This window comes from Lutra lutra, chromosome 3 (assembly GCF_902655055.1).
Source record: "Lutra lutra chromosome 3, mLutLut1.2, whole genome shotgun sequence".
Classification (NCBI taxonomy): domain Eukaryota; kingdom Metazoa; phylum Chordata; class Mammalia; order Carnivora; family Mustelidae; genus Lutra; species Lutra lutra.
In genome coordinates, this window is record NC_062280.1 from 123,897,381 (window position 1) to 123,916,095 (window position 18,715).

Here is an 18,715-nt window from a genome sequence, read left to right on the forward strand (position 1 = left end):
GGAAGGGGAGAGGGATGGATGCCAGAGTAGTGGACCTGAATTCTGGAACTGCACAGAAGTGAGAGGGCAGGAACCAAAGAGCTAAGGAGGGTATGGAGAAATGAATTTAATCCTGGAAATAGCTTTTCACTGGCTGCTTTTCTTTTTTATTTTTTGTTAAGCGGGCTCTCACCCAACCTGGGGCTTGAGCTCATGACCCCAAGATCAGCAGTCCCATGCTCTACCTAGGGAGCCAGCCAGGCACTCCTTGATGACTGCATTTAAAAGATTAGGTATACCACTCAGCTATGCTTTGAGGGAATTTCCTTTCTTTAGGACTTCCAATTCCCACTTAAAACTCTCATGGTATTTTAAAAATATCTTCCTTCCTGAGTTAAATCAGAGTCTCTGAAGCCAGGCCTTAGGTATTAAATAACAAAACAGCAATTTCCCGGGTGATTTTAAAGAAGCCAGAATGAACTACTGCTTTATTTTTTTTTTAATTTTTTAAAAAATATGTATTTTATTTATTTGAGAGAGAGGGAGAGGGACAAGCAGGATCTCCGCTGAGCAAGGAGCCCAGTGTGGAACTCGATCCCAGGACTCGAGATCATGACCTGAGCTGAAGGCAGCCGCTTAACTGACTGAGCCACCCAGGCGCCCTGATCCACTGCTTTGGCCTCTCCCCAAGTATGCCTTTCCTCTACACTGCCTCTAGATAAATCTTTCAAAGTCTGGTGCTTTGGAACCCTTCATTTTCTCTCCATTTACTTCTGACATTGATCGGGTTCCCTGGCCTGTCTTTGGAGACACTTTGTGTTGTGGCAGCCCATAGCAGCCTTAGCGCTGTGACTTGCTTGCCTTCTTATTATGCCTCACGGCCTGGTTATCTCTCCTGGGTATCTCCTGGTCTCCTCCAGGGGCCCTGGAAGGGACAGGCCTGGGTACAGGTGTGGGAGGGAAATTCCATCTGGCAGGCAGAATGGGTATCTGCAGGCCATGCGTGCAAACATGAGGGAAGCCCACTGCATGGACGGGAGGGGTCACATGAGGCTGGGTAGTCATATTCAGAGGCTCAAGCAGACAGGAAAATCACAGACCAAAGCAGGCTCCCAGCCATGGATTTGTGGTCCTAGAGCCCTAGAAGGAAAGCTTATCAAACCCAGCTGGGCAATAAGATAGAATGTCAAGCCCAGCCCCAGTGCAGCTCTGTCCCCACTGTTCACAATAATGATCTGGAAATCTGTCATTCCTGTCCCTTCTCCAAGGCAACAGCATCTGCCCAGGATGGCCCCTAATCAGCAGGATAGGCACTGTCCTTGGTTGCCGGACTCGGGAGGCCCGGAGCCCAGAAGACCGGTGGGAAGACCAAGCCAGCCACCCATCTGGGCATGCTCTCCTGCCTCATTCCTGGCAGCCTCATTTCCTGGGCTCGGCCTGCCTCCTGCTTTCCCGCACCTCCACGGCCTGGAGCCCTGGGCTCTGACCCGGCTCTGCGTCTGCCCCTCCCATGTGCTCTGCTCTGCCCTTCTGAAGTCTCAGCTTAGCGGTAAGCCCTAGCAGAGTCCCCCCACCCCCACCCCCATCCCAGAAGGGTGGGGGCTTCTGTACCGTCTGGGAAACAGGTTGAACGGGTCATGTTCCCACTGCTCACCTGAGCTAGGTTTGTCTTTGTGATCCCTTTCCAAAGCTACCACTCGCTCCTACTTCAGCCTGCGTTCAGCTCCACCGCCTTCTTGCTTGGATCAGACCCCAAATGGCCCCTCCCCGACCTGTATGCTTTGCATCCAACTCCCTATCAGAGGGTAACGCTTAGAGGGAACAATTTAAAATCATGCTACAAAGAAATGTTTATCCATGTTGGTGTTGGTGTTAAGTGAAAAAAAAAAAACAGACTTTCAGTGTGCATTTTTTGTGTTCAGCCCAGCTATGGGGTTAGACCATGCACAGAGCAAGGGTATTCAGTGATGTGAATACTACAAGGGTACAAGGGTACAGTCTACGTGGGTATTCAGCAATGTGTTAAGAGTGGTTGTCTTTGGGGTGGAATTATGGAAGTCTTCCTGTTGTCTCCTTTTTGTTTATCTCTATCATCTAATTACTCTATAGTAAATGAATTGTTTTTTAGTAAGGAAAACAGTAAGAATTTTTTTTTAAGAATTTTTTACTTATTTGTCAGACAGAGATCACAAGTAGGCAGAGAGGCAGGCAGAGAGAAAGGAGGAAGCAGGCACCCTGCTGAGCAGAGAGCACAATACGGGACTGGATCCCAGGACCCTGAGATCATGACCTGAGCCAAAGGCAGAGGCTTAACCCACTGAGCCAACCAGGCCCCCCCCCCTTTTTTTTACAAATAAAAAACACAAGGTAACTTCATGGATCCTGGTTTTCAGAACACCGTCCAGCACCAGCCCAAAAGCAGAGTTCAGTTTAAGGACTAGAGGTTGCAGCTGAATCCCAAAGTGTGGGACCCACAATCCTGAGGGCAGGTGCTTAAGACTTAAGCTTAACACTGCTTAACACTGCTACTACTAGTATCTTGCTTGGGTTTGTATTCCAGCTCACCACCTGATAGCTGTGCAACTCTAGGCAAATTGCTTAACCTCTCTGTGCCTTGCTTTTCTGATACTGAAAATGAGATAAGACAGTTTCATGGACAAGCTTATAGGAGTATTTTGGAGCCAAAATGATCATATCATGTCACAAGTACTTCAAAAGGTGCCTGGTACACAGTTAGTGCACAATCAACGTTAGCTATTACTGGAAGGCCAACAGGGAGGTTGAGGGAGGTTGAGGGTTGAGGGGGGAGTAACACAGTTGCGTGTGTACTTGTTTCATTCCCTTTTTAGAACCAGACACCAGGAACCAGTGTCGTCCCTCCGTGCTGTCGCACACGTTCACTCTTTGAGTCGTACCACACGTTTTGAAGACGATGCATTTGTCCTGCCAAAATGCTAACTGCGACCTCTCACCTGGGCCCCTGGGAAGTGCTGAGATTTACCGCTTTAGTGGAATACTTATTGCTTGACACGTAGAAGGAAGAGTAACTGCACATTTAAAATGGTGAACTTCGGTGACATGGAAAGGCTGACTGTACCCAAGAGTGCACCCATTCCCATCTGTGTTATTTGCAAAGTAGGTGGCAAATAAGATCTCAGGTTGTTGGAGGAAACCAGTATCTGGCCACAAAGTTGCAAATGTCTGCGATGGCATCCAAGTGCTGAAGAGGAATGGCATCTCGTTCCCAGCCAATTTTAAAGGAGGAACTGTGCAAGGCTGTGTAGTTGGCCTATAGTCAGCAACATTCTATTTGGAAAAGAAAAATGCTAAACTTGCAAGAGTTTTGTTTTATATTTACCTCCTACATGTCTTGGCAAATAAACTACATACGTTGTTTGTTATTTGCCATCTAGACCATACTTCCTTCTCAAATGTTTCTCTATTACCTTTGCGGGGCAGCCCCAGTATCTGAACTGTAGTGTTGCATCAGCATCTGTCAGTGGGAAGCAGTTAGAGGGTTGAGCACCTCCTCGAACACAGCTGTATGTTAGCGGCGTACACCGAAGTGACGTGGCTACAAATGAGAGTTCAATGTCACAACACATTTGATCTGTGTTCAACGGCACGCCACACCACCTCCTGTTCCAAGCCCACTGAAAATTGATTAGCAAGCACTGTTGTTGCTTTGGATGTGGAATAGGCTCTCAATAAATGCTTATCGATGGGTTGCCTCGCAACGCTTGTTTAATGCCAATTTTTGAAAGACAGTGATTGTAGAAATGGTGTCTGCCCATAAGGAACCTGCCGTGTTCACCGGACAAAGAATTCCTGAATTGGGCTAGGGCGGTGGGAAAATACAGAGTACGTAAAGAGAATTAAAGGCAATGGTGGGTAGCACAGAGCTTTGGGACATTGTGTCCACTGATGTCCTGCCTTGAAAGGTTGAGACCTATCTCTCTAAGACTTTTCTGAGCAGCAGGATGTTGGGGTGAGGAGGAGGTAGTGGGAATGTAATCTGCCCCAGCTTTGACCTCAGGGTCTTTGTTTATCCAGAAGCATTCCTGCTTTTCTCCTTGGCTCTTGGGACTTCCTCTGCATGCGTGGGAGGGAGTTAGGCATGAATGGATAGATGGATGTCTGTTGAGTTTGAAAACCTGGGACATAATGTGGGCCAAAATGGGCCACGTTATTGGGAGGAGACATGTATTATTTATTGATTCAGAAAGATTTCAGCTTTCATTTATGATTTTAAAAATACAGCGGGGATCATTTTAAAAGAGAAAATGACTTCATTTTGAATCATTTGAAGAGAAATGTTACTATTACTATGGCATGTGGGGACAAGGTGGGGAGAGTGACAGATCAATGTTCTGTTGTTTCAGATCTAAAGACCCAATTCTAGGAAAAGGAAGAGAGGAAGACATGTGGGCACATGGAGGGGAGACAGGACAATGCTAAGCGAGCATAACTGCCCAGCACCCAGTGCCCTCACAGCCTTCACAGTACATGGACAACATATCTGTTGTGCTGTAAGTTTCATGGTGCTAGGCTGAAGGTTCTTTATCTTTCAGAAAACTGAAATTACAGAAAGATTGTGGGGCACTGTTAGTCTCCCTAGCCTGGTTGAGCTTGACCTCTTCTGGTTTCCACTGACAATAGAGTGGGAAACCGCTTTTAGCAAGGCTTCACAGCAAATCCATAAGTCATTAACTGTAGCTATATTTAAACCTACAAGAATCAATCTCTACGATCCCAGCAATTGTTATTGACATAAAGACAGGTTTCTCAAAAACTCCTTTAAAAACAATGATTTCAGATCTGGGGGCGGGGATTTGCACTACCCTGTCTTCCAGTCATCTTTGATTTGTTCCCTGGGGCTGGGATGCACACTTCCTCATGTTCTTAAGAGTACCTATCATTGGGAGGTCTCACAAGCAGGACTGCGATGTATCTTGTGTGTTGGGGCAGATGCAAAGTTAGAAACCACTGTATAAATATAAGTCAAAGCCAGTGTTTTCCAGGGAGGCTTTATTAATAATGCTGTTATGTGTTTAATTGTGCTCCCCCATTCATATGTTGAAGTCCCAAACCCCAGGCCCTCAAAGTGTATCCACGCTGGAAGATGAGGTTTTTAATGAGACAATTTAGTCAAAATGAGGCTTTTAGGGTGGGGCCCTAATCTGGTATGACTGCAGTCCTGATAAGAAGAGAATGAGACACCAGTGGGTGTGTGCCCAGAAGGAACACCAGTGAAGACATAGCCAGAGGGTGGCCATCTATAAGCCAAGGAAAGAGGTCTCAGGAGAAGCCTTGCTGGCACCATGACCTTGGACCTGCAGCCTCCTGAATAGTGAGAAATAAATTTAAGGCCCCAAGCCCATGGCACGTTGTTGGCACTTTTGTGTAATACCTCTAGCAAACTCATACAAAGGCTAAGTCACTTCTGGGTATGTTTATAGCTAAGTATTAGACATCATCTCATGATACTTATTTTGGACAGAAGCATATCAGGAAGTGTTTCAGATATAGTACTGTTAGAAGGAGATGGTTCACTCCGAGGATGTCATTGTTGAGTTTAAGGAAGGGATGATTTCCAGACGTGTGCGCAAGGTGGAAGGGACAGAGGAGGATGGGGTAAACCAGGGACTGGCAAACAGTGGGATGCCATTAGTATACGTGACCTGAGGGACAAGGGGAAGAAAGTGTTGCTGGAGCCCCTGGCTGAACAGGAGCTGTGGAAGAGAGGCAGCTGAATGGAAACAGTAAGCATAGTATGGCAGGGGTTGGTGGGGGTAGAGGGTAGATAAATAAGCTGCCCACTCTGTCCTCCTGGTCTCTTAACCTCTGCCAATGCCTCCCATTGCCTGAACTGTGCATTGATACAGCCCTTCAAGGTCAGGCAGAGAAGGGCAGGAACAGAGGAGGGTGAGCGCAGAGAATAGTTATTCCTCTCTCAGAACACCCACCCCAGAGAACCTGCAGCATTTAGAGTGACGCTCCTTCACCCTGTGTTTCTTTGCTTTCTCCTTCTTCTCTCACTTTTGGTATTTTTCTTAGTTGCAGTTTCTTCATTTTTTTAAAAGATTTTATTTATTTATTTGACAGACAGAGATCACAGGTAAGCAGAGAGAGGAAAGGAAGCAGACTCCGGGCTGAGCAGAGAGCCCGATGCGGGGCTCGATCCCAGGACCCTGGGATCATGACCTGAGCCAAAGGCAGAGGCTTTAACCCACTGAGCCACCCAGGCACCCCAGCAGTTTCTTCATTTTTAAAAGGGGGAGGTATAAATACCTTCTTCATGAAATTGTCATGAACGAAACAACCTATAAACTTATTGAAAGCCCTTGGCATAGAGGAGGTCCTCTGTTAATCTCATCCATTCTCTTTCACCCCAACTAGCTCCCTTTCCCACTTGTATCTTTTCCATGATCTTCTTTAAACCTTCCAGAGATCCACGCTAGATTCTCCTAGAATGGCTCTATCAGCAGGTCAGTGAACGCTACAAAAATGGGACAGGAATAGGAAAGGAATAAGTAAGAAAGCACTTTTGTGTAGTGGCCAGAATAGAGATAAAATAAATGTCCATTAAAGAAATGGAGAAAGAAGAAAAAGTGCAGAAGATCCATCACAAGAGAAGAAACAGGTGCTCTCTGGTTCTTTTTCTTTCCAAGGTCTGAAATCTCACTCCTATTGAGGGAGAAGGGGAAAGAGAGTTGGGTGGATGGCTGGGTAGATTGGTGTTTGGAAAGATAGACTGGTGGATGGATGGATGGATGGATGGATGGATGGATGGATAGATGGCTGGGTGTTTAGATGGATGGATGGTTGGTGGATAGATAGATGGTTGCATGGGTGAATAGATGGATGGATGGGTAGATGGATGGATGGGTGGATGGATGGATGGGTGGATGGATGGGTTGGTTGGTTGGATAGATAGGTGGATGGTTGGTTGGATAGACAGATGGATGCATGGGTGAATAGATGGATGGGTGGATGGATGGATAGATAGATAAGTAGATGGAAGCTTGGGTTCCTGCATAACATAAATGCTCTGTTCCAATAACAACATTATGATTTGGGAAGCACAGAAAAAAGTGCTAAAGATCCTAAGCCAGAGTTAAGAAGGAAATTTTTACAAGGGTATCTGGATACTGTTTTGCCAGGTAATCTAGTTGTCAAGAGTGGATGGGAGAGTGACAGGGGTGATAATATTAAAAAGAGATGTAAGGTGCCTGGCTGGCTCAGTTGGTAGAGCATATGACCCTTGGTTGCAGGGTCATGAGTCTGAGCCCCAGGATTGGCTATAGAGATTACTTAAAAATAAAATCTTTTTTAAAAAAGTCACAAAAAGAGATACAAAAACATAAGGTGAATTTTAGCTCTTGGTTTTATTTTTGAAATGAGAACCATAAATAGCCACAATCTTACCCAGTCTTCATCCTTCTTGGCTTTTCATAGGGAACTCTTACCTAAGTGCAAAAGATGCATAGTCAGATCTAAGCTTCAAATAAATTTCATATCAAGAATTAGGAAAACTAGCAAGAATGCTTCTCACTTAGCATGATGTCTTTCTTAGGCTATCCCACACAAAGGGGCATTTCCTGTCCAGGAGAATGTAACCCCATAGTGGGTATCCTTTGGTATCATCAAAAGAGTTAAGTGAACCTCAGTTCTCAATAAAAATGCCAAAATGTGGCTACTAGCAAGAGAAATTATGCTAAGGTCTCATTAGTTTTAACATGTCTAAGGTAATGTCATAACACAATTGTTTTTTCCCTAAGAATCTGCCATTGTTGGTCTGTGTTATGTTGCTGAGAGCAAGCAAGCATAACCATGTCCATTGGGTTGAGCATGCTACCCTGGGGACTGCCAGTTGCTTGATGATGTAAGCCCATGAATGAGGTCTCCAGTCTGTCAAGAGGAAGACCATATTCTGGAGCAGAGGCATCCCAGCACACAGTGAGTGTCCAGTGAAGCTCTGCTTTCTCTGTATGTTCTTCTGCTTGTTTTCATTTCTCAAGGGCAACCTGGTTATGCACAAATTCTACGCAGTTTAGACTAAGTGGTGTGTCTTCCACTGACAAGTGTAAATAACTGAAGGATGATTTCTGAGATTGAATTAGGCACCCTATAGGTGTTTGAGTTAAAGAGGCAAACCACCCCTGATTTCATATAGCACCCAAGAAGAGTCATGACTGTCAGGGAGAGGAGATCTTGTATGGGAGGTAATGATCATGGCCTTGCTCAGAGTCCTTCATCTTTTATATTTTCTACCATTGCATTTTTATTTTTTACTTTTCTAGATTTTATTTTTTAGATTTTATTTATTTATTTGACAGAGAGAGAGACAGCGAGAGAGGGAACACAAGTAGGGAGAGTGGGAGAGGGAGAAGCAGGCTTCCTGCTGAGCAGGGAGCCAGATGCGGGACTCCATCCCAGGACCCCAGGATCATGACCTGAGCCGAAGGCAGACGCTTAATGACTGAGCCACCCAGGTGCCCTACTTTTCTAGATTTTAAACCTAAATTATATTTACCTGATCTCTATTTCATTGTTTATACTTTTTTGACTTTCAGTCTTGATATGGCTTAATTAATTCTCTTAAAATGTTTAATTGATGTTTTAAAGTACCATGAATTAATCCTAACTGATTAGATTTATTCTTCTCTTAAACAGCTGCCTTCCCTTTTATTCTTTCCTTTCTTTTCTCTGATATTTTAAATACTTTGTGATTTCATTTTAGGGATCATGCATAGTTCAGAATTTGATTTGGGGGATCACAGGACCCCAGAAAGGAAACAGAAATATGTGACTTAAGCCAGATGGAAGACGACAGGGGGATTGATGGCACAGGTCCCTGGAGAGAGCACTTCCTGACTAGAAGATCCAAATATAGAAAAGCAACATGGATGCAAATATCGTGGATGAAAAGCAGGAGTTAATGGTGCTAGTTCTTGAGCAGGATTATAGTTTGGTTTTTTCCTTTTGGTTTGTCTATGTTTTCAACATCTTACAAATGTCAATTACAATAATAATGAGGGGAGAGTAAAAACAAAAGCAAAAGACAACATAACGGAAACACTATTCCAGCCAGATAAACACATCCGCTGGCTGTATATGGCCTGCAGGCTCCATGTGTGACCTTGATTTATTTTCCTAATGGCAGGACAGAAACTCACATTACAGAGGGGAGGCTGGAGGAGCTGCTTCTCATTGCAGCTACCCTCCTGCCCTCCTCCTCGGGTTCCATGCCTCTCAAGGAGAGTTCTCCCCAAATCTTTACTTGTCAGGTCTCCAAGCTCCCATCAGTAAAACTTCTTACTAGTGAAACTTAAGGAGTATTTTGTACATTCCAGTGCTCCTCTTTCTTCTGAGCAACTAAATTCTTTTTATTTAATAACTATCGGACATCGAATTTCATTCTTTGGGTTGGCAGCTAGCTCGGAACCAAATAGGACAGTTGCTGTTCATGATTTTAGTATTATCTCGCAAATATCCAACTCACATGTTTGTTCTTTGATTTTCTCATTAATCTGTAATCCTGTTTTTGTTGTCAGACACTTTAAATCTTTTTTGTAATAATATAGTGTATTCACAAAGTAACTAAATGAACATGTACTGCCTCATTCACTTCCTCAGTCTCATTTCTGTAAAAGTATTTTCACACTGCTCTTTTATACACACCACACATTAACACACACACACACACACACACACACACACACACACACACCCATATGCAGGGCTATCCAGAATTAATAGAGATATCTACCTGAACACACCGTACATCCTTCCTGCTTTGCATTTGGTATCGCTTTACCCCCGAGTTGGACCTTTGCTTACTTTACTGATTCCCACTCATTCTTTCAGAGTTTGAATCTCCTCCTTCAGTTTCCCTCTCCTGCCTTTCCACTTATGATACTGCTCTCAACGCTCATAGAACCCTCTAGAATAGTGTGTATCTTGACTGTAATAATCTCTTTGCTTCTCTTGATCTTCTCCACTAAACTAAAAATTCCCTGGGGGCTGGGACTTTCATTTTTTTGAACATTCCCTTTAAGTAAGTGCAAGTAAATGTTCTCCGGACACACGCCCACATTGAAATGAGTGATGAAACGTAAAATGGAAAGCAGTGAGGACACTTTCGGAGGTATGGGCCTTAGTTTGGGTGGATACATCTAGTCTATGTAGATTTGATCTCGTCATTTCATCATGCATCAATGTCAATGGATGACATTACCTTAAATTGCCTGGATCCCCCTGGAGAGAAAGGTTTCACTCACTCTATTAATATCTGTCATGATAGATCACTTGGTTTGCTACACACTGACCTTGCATTCAATTGTGTAGAGAGATGGTTCAGGTTTTCAGACTCTAAACCTTCACACAGCTAGTGTTTGTGCATTTCTATCTCTTCTTTTATACAGTACCCAGTACATTTCCTTAGCATTCACCATCCAGCTCCAGATGTTTTCCTTCAAACCTGCTCTTTCTCCGGTCTACCCTGTAAAAACATCCTCTTGCTCTACCCACCCCCACCCCCCAAAGCCTGAAAACTTGAAATTGGCTGACATTTTAATCTTCTCCTCTTCCAGTGCAGGGTCAAACCCTGCAGATCACTCTAGAACACACCCCCTGGGAACACGCCCCCTGTGTGCCCTTGCCCGTCCTCTCAGTTGGCACCTTCATCGCCTGTCACATACTCCTCTTTCTTCCGTGATCCACTGCAACTGGGTAAAAGGAATCTTCAAAAGCGCTGCCCCCCTGCCCAGCTCCCCGGCTCTCTGCACTCTTGTCACAGTGCTGGGCCCAGCCACCGGGCTCACACACCTTGTTGAATGGACAAATTGTCTTCAGGGATGCCTCACCATCTTTGTCTGAATTCTGTACAAGACTCTAGTGACCCCACAGAGGTACAACCTAATCTCTTCTTCCAGCTTCTCTGCAACTTTCTTGGCATTTCCCAGTTCTGCAGTTTCTCTCAACTCTGCCATTTCATACCCTGGGGGCTCTCATCCAGTTATCTCTGCTCACGCCAAGTGACATCTGTCCTTGAAGCTCAACTTGGTTGGTACTTCTTTCATGCTTCCACTTGGATGGATATTTTTTCCCTCTCCATGATATTCCAGTGGGATTCAATTTATAATTTACTTCTCTCCTAGAATCTACTACATTTTTTCCCTTGACTTACATTTTTGTTTGTTTGTTTTTGCATTTGAAAACATACTGAGTTTCCCTTTCTGTGCTGGAGGGATTCTCTTTGATGGCAAGAAAAACCATTATTCTTGGCTTGGCATCCTCCAAAACATCTTGCAACATATATCTCCTTTTAGGAATGCTTACTGAACATAATTAGTCCTTTGCATGTAGTAACTAAGAAAGCCTAATTATCTCTTAAGAGTGCTATAGGATAGGACATGGGGATCACAAAGACGAATAAAACATCCCCTCCCCCCCAGCAGAATGACTCCAACTGGGATCTAAGGTAATCAGGAAATCTGGGATTTGTTAAAATAAAAATTGTCTGAGGCCCAAGGCAAGTCATTTAACTTCCTTGTATCTCAGATAACTGATCTGTCAAATATCGCATCTTCAAGGGCTTTTCCAAGGAAAACAAACTTTTCAAAACTGCCCAAATCTGTTAAGATCTTCAAATTTTATAGGAAAAGTCTTTGCATAAATAACCCCCATATAAATGGGTTTGGTGTGTTTAACCAGCAAAATTTGGCGCCGATGGCCAGGGGGAACGACTGATAATGAAGGCAAGTTCTTCAGGTAGCTTCAGCCTGGGAGTTACTGCCCCGTTTGGTTTATGTAACTCTACCTGACCACAGCACAGAGATAAAAGCCGTCCTGGGCAATTGCAGCAGGTAATTCTGAAAACCATGCATTGCAAGACAGTGTTGTACGTCCATTTCAGGAGCAAATTAGGAACAGTAATAACCCAAGCAGTAGAATAAAGACTCTGTATTTTAATAACTGAATTTGGAGCAATTGCTCTTCAATTTCTGTAATAATCTGAAGGTAGGGTACATGTGGGTCTTAAAGCCGCAGAGCTCTCAGACAGGGATGAGCAAATCAGAGGAGGCTCTCTTTGGGATGGGCACAGGGCCATTCCTCTGACAATATCAGGCAACAGGGTTTGCTTTTAAAAATGTCCTATTGCAGTAGATCGGTGTATCCTATAGCCTACTGGCCATTTGCTTAAATGTGTAGAGTGAACTTCAGTTCACTTCCTATGCTCTGGGTTAGTCAGTAAACTTTCTGCATTGTTTGTAAAATACTGATTCAAAACAGATTTCCTTCAGGTGGTGAAGGACATGGATCTCATTCATCGACAAGCGCAGTCTGGAGAGGGAAAGGGTTGAACATCATTAATGTTTTCTGGACATCGGCAATTGCACAGGGACTTTTAGGTTCATGTTATGTGAGGGAAATGGACGGGGGCTCAGAGGCATTAAGTTCCCTTCCTAAGGAAATGGTGGATATGGAGCGTGAATCCGCAGTGGTTTCATTCAAGGGCTCATGCCCTTTGCATCCTTTCCCCGTGCCTCCTAAGGTTCTGGGCTTCAGAGTAAGCAGACAATGAATGGTGTCTACTTATGGCCCATGTTCATCTTGCTCTAACACTCTCTGCAGCCAGGACACTTCGGGTCCTGGAGTTCTTCTTCCCCTCTTCCCCCAGCAAGGTCAGGACTGTGTGTCTATTGGAGGAGGGTCAAGCAAAATGGACAAGTGTCACGTGGGGCTAGGGCAGTGTGGAAACAGGCAGCTTACACAGGCCATGGTGTTTGGGGCTGTGCCCGCTGCCCGGCCCACCATCACCGGGGCACCTTTGTTCTTCCTGATGCTATTGTCATCAGCTTCATGATAATAAGAAGCCCATGGAAATTTCTGAGCCTGATGCCTTGGAGCCCTCTGTCTTTAAGTGCTGTTTGGATTGCTTGCATATTAGTTTTCCCTATGATATCATGAAAATCCATTCAACAAATATTAACTATGTGCCTGGCATGTGTTAGGAGCTAGGAGTTCAAGATGAGTAAGTCTCTGCTCTCCGGGAATTGCCTGCCTGGTGGCGGACAATGAGATGTGGTAGGAGAGGAGGGCGAAGGAGGTAAGGGGAGTCCAGGCGCCGGTGTGAAGATCTGCACCGAGGCTCTGGAGAGGGTGGCATTTGAATTGCGCTGTGAAAAACGAGATTCCCCAGTGGAGAAAGGCAGGGACGGTATTCAGACAGAAAATGTCCAGGCACACGGGAAGGCAGGGGTGTGGGAGGCTTTGGGGAAATTAGTTGGAGCTGGGCATTATTAAGGGTTTTATTTGACTTACCTCGTAGACGGTAGGAGCCTCTGAGGTTTTGAGCAGTGGAGACATGCAATTAGATCTGCGTTTTAAAAATCGCCCATGAGGGGCGACTGGGTGGCTCAGTGGGTTAAAGCCTCTGCCTTCGGCTCAGGTCATGAGAATCTGCTTCTGCCTCTGCCTACCACTCCCCCTGCCTGTGCACATGCTCTCTCTCTCTGAAAAATAAATACATAAAGTATTAAAAAAAAAAAAGACCATGAAATAATGCAAAGACAGACAAGAGGGGAATGAAGCCATGGGAAATGTATTAGGAATGCTATTCCAGCACAGAAGATGATGGCAACACTCTCGGCCTGAGTGGTAGCAACATGAAAGGAGTGGGGGGACCAGACTAAGTGAAGTCCCAGCTGCGGCGTCAGAATGGTGTAGACACATCGTCCTGCTGACTCATTTAGCGACTTTCAGAGCTGTCCTGTCCACTGCAAAAACAGCCTTCCTGTGATAGTATCCCTTGAGCAGCCCTGATAAATAACAAACTTTCTCCATGTCTTATCTGTAAAATGGGCATAACACCATATATCCTACAGATATTGTATTAAATATAACAAGTAAAACCATATGGCAAGTAGTAAATTCTCAATTCACGTTCGTTATATTCACCTTCCCATTTTTTTTTCTCACTTAAAAATAAAGTTAGTACCAATAGACTGCCCTGCCCTCATGAGATAATTGGGCGAATATTCCAAGTTAAGAGGAAGTTCCTCATTTTTCCCAGGCAGACTTTATTCTTGGAAGATGTGGGTATGTAGATGTGTGTATTTATTTCACTCTGGTGTCATGATAAAAATAGATACTCTCCTTCAAAAGGAAGCTAGACTGAGTGAAGCATGTTTATAAAGATTTATGTATGGAGGGGCGCCTGGGTGGCTCAGTGTGTTGGGCCGCTGCCTTTGGCTCGGGTCATGATCTCAGGGTCCTGGGATCGAGCCCCGCATCGGGCTCTCTGCTCAGCGGGGAGCCTGCTTCCTCCTCTCTCTCTGCCTGCCTCTCTGCCTGCTTGTGATCTCTCTCTGTCAAATAAATAAATAAAAAATCTTAAAAAAAAAAGATTTAATTATGGAGCTAAATTAATTCTTGAAAACCGAGGTATTTGTACTCAGCATTTCACTTCATTCTGAGAACAAGTACAAACGAACATGTCGAAAGTATGACAGTTATTAGGCTTTTAATTTGGTTTCTTACATATTCTAATTATACTCTTTTAATCAGTAATCACTCTGGTTCTTTAGCTTCCCCAAAGTAGGACTGAACTCAGTTCCTAATGCAAAAGAGTTTGTAATTTTTATGTGCTATGACACGCTATTAGGTAAAAAGAACGGCAATTGTTTTTTCACCGAAGAATTTGGAATGGTAAAGGAGAACTTAAGCTAATCACTGGGCAAGTATCTAGTTTATAGAGCCTCTTGAAAAAGACAATGCATCATCACTACCCACGTCATCTGATTAACGTAAAGATGACACTAGGACCACTTTTTAACTGTGGGAACTTATCCAAGAGCTTGACCAGGCAAGGGTAAACAGGAACAAAGATGACACATTTCAAGAGGTTTTTAAAATATCGTTGGGAAGATCTTAGGAACACGTTTGAGAGCTTGTTCAGTTGTCACAATAACACTAGACATCAGGCATTCAGCTCGCTGGTGGATCCAGAACTGGCTGCACCTTGGGCTTCATGCAAATCGTTTCACGAAAACACGAATGATGGCTCACTCACCTAACAGCACCAGAAATCTCTTAGTGTGGTGCCTTACCACCAGCCTCCCTTGCCCCTGAGTTTGATTTTCCTATTTCCTCATGATACCGGTTCATGGGGATAAAGACATTCTATGTCAGACTGGACAGTTACTTACAGAAAACAAAAAGGGGAACAATGCGTCTTGAGTAATTAGACACACCTCATTTCCGTGGTCCCATTTGATATGCTCTGCTTGTCTTTTTTTATATACTAGAGCAATCAAGACATTTTTGCTCTTGGAGATATGTACTGAAGTATTTAAAGTGTCTTGGTGTCTGCAGTTTGCTTCAGTGGTTGAGTGAAGAAAAGTCATGTACACAGAGAGACAGAGACTCAATGAAGAATGAAGAAGCAAATATGGTGGTGCCTAGACATTCGGTGAATCCGGGTACAAGGTAGATAGGAGTTCATTGTACCGGTCCTTACATTTGAAAATTTTCAATGTAAAAATTGGGGGGAACCCCTAAATTGAAAAAATATATATGTAATAAACTTTTTAAGATTTAGACTTTTTAAGATTTAAATCTTTTAAGATTTAGCAATAGCTGAAGGGCAATAGAATTTGCCTGTAAATCCATTAAAAGCCTATAAATAAAATGAAGGTGACTTCTCCAAAAACAAACCTTATTTCCTTTTTATTATGTTAACTTCTGTTATTAACACATCTTCTGTTATTAACAGAAGTTAATTTTATTATGTTAACTTCTGTTATTAACTTCTTCTGTTATTAACACTTCGCATTTTTGTGGTTATAATTAATGAACCAATATTAACACGTTTTTATTAACTAAAGCCCATAGTTTACCTTAAAGTTCCCTTTTGTGTTGTATATGCTATGGATTTTGGCAAATATATAATGTCATGTATTCACCATTGTAGTATCATATAGAATAGTTTCCCTGCCCTAAAAATCCTCTGTGCTCTGCCTATCTATTGCTCCTCCCCCCAACCCCTGGCAACCACTGATCTTTTTAGTCTTCACAGCTTTGCCTTTTCCAGAATCTCATAGTTGGAATCTACAGAATGAAGCCTTTTCAGATTGGCTTCTTTCACTTAGCAATACACATTTATGATTCCTCCATGTTTTTTCATGGCCTAATAGCTCATTCTTTTTATCACTGAATAATATCCTATTGTCTGGATGACAACAGTTTGCTTATACATTCACCTACTGAAGGATTGGCTGCTTCCAGTGTTTGGTGATTATAAATACACATTTGTGTGCAAGTTTTTGTGTGGACATAAGTTTTCAACTCATTTGGGTAAATATGAAGGAGTATGATTACTAGATTGTATGGTAAGGCTATGCTTGGCTTTGTGAAAAACTGCCACATTATCTTCCAAAATGTCTATACCATTTTGCATTCCCATCAACAGTGAATGAACATTCCCATTGCCCCACATCCTTACCAGAATTTGATATTATTAGTTTTTTGAATTTTAGCTATTCTAGAAGATGTGCTATTTCATTGTTGTTTTAGTTTGCAATTCTCTGACATATGCTATAGAGGATATCCTTATTTGCCATCTGTATATTGCCATCTCTACCTCAGTGAGATGTCTGTTCAGATCTTTGGCTCAATTTTAAACTGGGTTGTTGGTTTTCTTATTAAGATTTGAATGACTTTTTTTTTTTAAAGTGTGTCATCTCATGAATAGAGTGAGTGTCCAATCACATATTCATTTATGCCACAACTATGGCAGAAACTGCATTCCCCTTCTCCTTTACTAACAAAAACCTGACATTGTTGCAGATAAGGTCCCTGGCCTTAAATGCTTAGTATTTCAGACTGGCATTGAGTGGAGGTCAGGGGCAGGTGGTGGGTAAACGGTCAGTGTGGCACAGTGCAGCCAGTAAGTGCTGGATGGGGCTTCCCAGAAAAATAGTTAAAAAGGAAGACCCAGCTGCCATGCACTTCTTTGAACTTTTGCCCTTTACCCATATCCCTGCCATTTTCCAGGATGTGCTACAGTACCCAGAATGGGAACAATCATCTTGTGAGGAGACAAAGTCACCTGACAAGGACAGCAGAACCGATGGATAGAAAGAATCGGAGGTACAATGACACCATGGAGGTGTTGCAGAAGCCCAGGGTTGTCGCTAGACTTCTTGCTGTGTGATGAGAAGCACCCTCTATTTGGTAAGAATTTAGTCAAGTTTCTGTTACAGGCAACCAATTCACTCCTGATATGGCAACGTTTTTTAAGCACTGTTAAGTGTGAGACGCTATCTCCCTAACAAGACTATTCTGAGCAATTTTTATTTAAAGGACTGGTTCACAGAAGTACCACATTTGAAAAAATTTCTGTATATTATAGACACAGTGCTAGGATGGAGTTATATTTACATGTTCAGCACTGCATTAGACATTATGGGGAAAGGAAGCAAGAGTATAAAATAAGGACCATACCCTCATGGAACTTACAACCTAGTTAGAGATAAGACCGACCTATGTGAAACAATCCTGAACGCTTCAGGACAATAAGATTAAGGGTTAATAGTGGATATAAACTGAGTGTAGCAGCAGTCACGTAAGGTGGGCTCACTGAAGAGGGAAGGAGCATGGGAAATGTGATTAGTAACTCTGAAAACATACTTTTTGTATCCTACAGCTTCCTATTTTTGAGTTTTTAAGTCAGTGACCTAAATACAGACATGGAAGCTATTGCCGGGGTAAGTGAAGACAAAATGAAGGAAAGTCATTTTAATTTGTATACCAATTCAGCTTTGAATTCAGAAGAAATTTATCACTCTAGTATCAATATTTCAAACACAGAACACTGTAAGAATTCACTACAGTTCTATTTACGTTATTAATTGTCAGTATATTTCATGTTGACATGAAATGGAAACTAAGTACATGTTACCTTAAAATAGGGCTTTTGAAATCGTTCCTTTGGAAGTAAGGTGGGTTAACAGATTAACATGAAGAGGGGCTGGGGATTTTTCTTTGGCACCTCTGGTGTTGCAAACATTGCTAATATTGTTAGCAACTGCTATTCATTTTTCCTAGCTGGTAGTTGCTGTAACTAGCTGTAACAGATGTGAACCATTATCACACGTCTGTACAGTCAAGAGCAAGACAACCTGAATTAGTTTTTTCTGGACTCTTCATTGGGATTTGAACTTTTTTCTTAAGTTTTTTAATTTAGTGATTTTACTTGTAAATCAAAAAGAATAAAAGCATGCAAACCAAAATATAGATAACATTTCTATCTAATGTTTTTAACCTTTCCTTCAGGACCTAGGAGAACATTCTAGGCTTTTCTTTCTTTTCTTCTCTTCCTTTCCTTTCCTCTTCCATTCTTAAGTTTACGCCTGAGTCATCAAGTACCACCTGGCTGCGTTTCATTGCTACGGGGTTTAGTTTCAATGTTATGTCATGTTTAATAGGCATTGTGAATTTTCTCACATGTGGGGTGGAGGGAGACTGGAGACAGGATGATTAAAAACGGAAGACTCTGCAGAAGGATATGAGGATAGGCAGAAACGCTAAGGGATTTGAGAAGGGCATAAAACCATCAGATGACAATGGCTATAATCCTCTCAAGGTTGCCTGAACCCTTAACCCCGCAGGACCTCTGACTACCTACAGGTAGATGGACGTTTTTGCAGGAGCCCTCAAAACCCAGGTA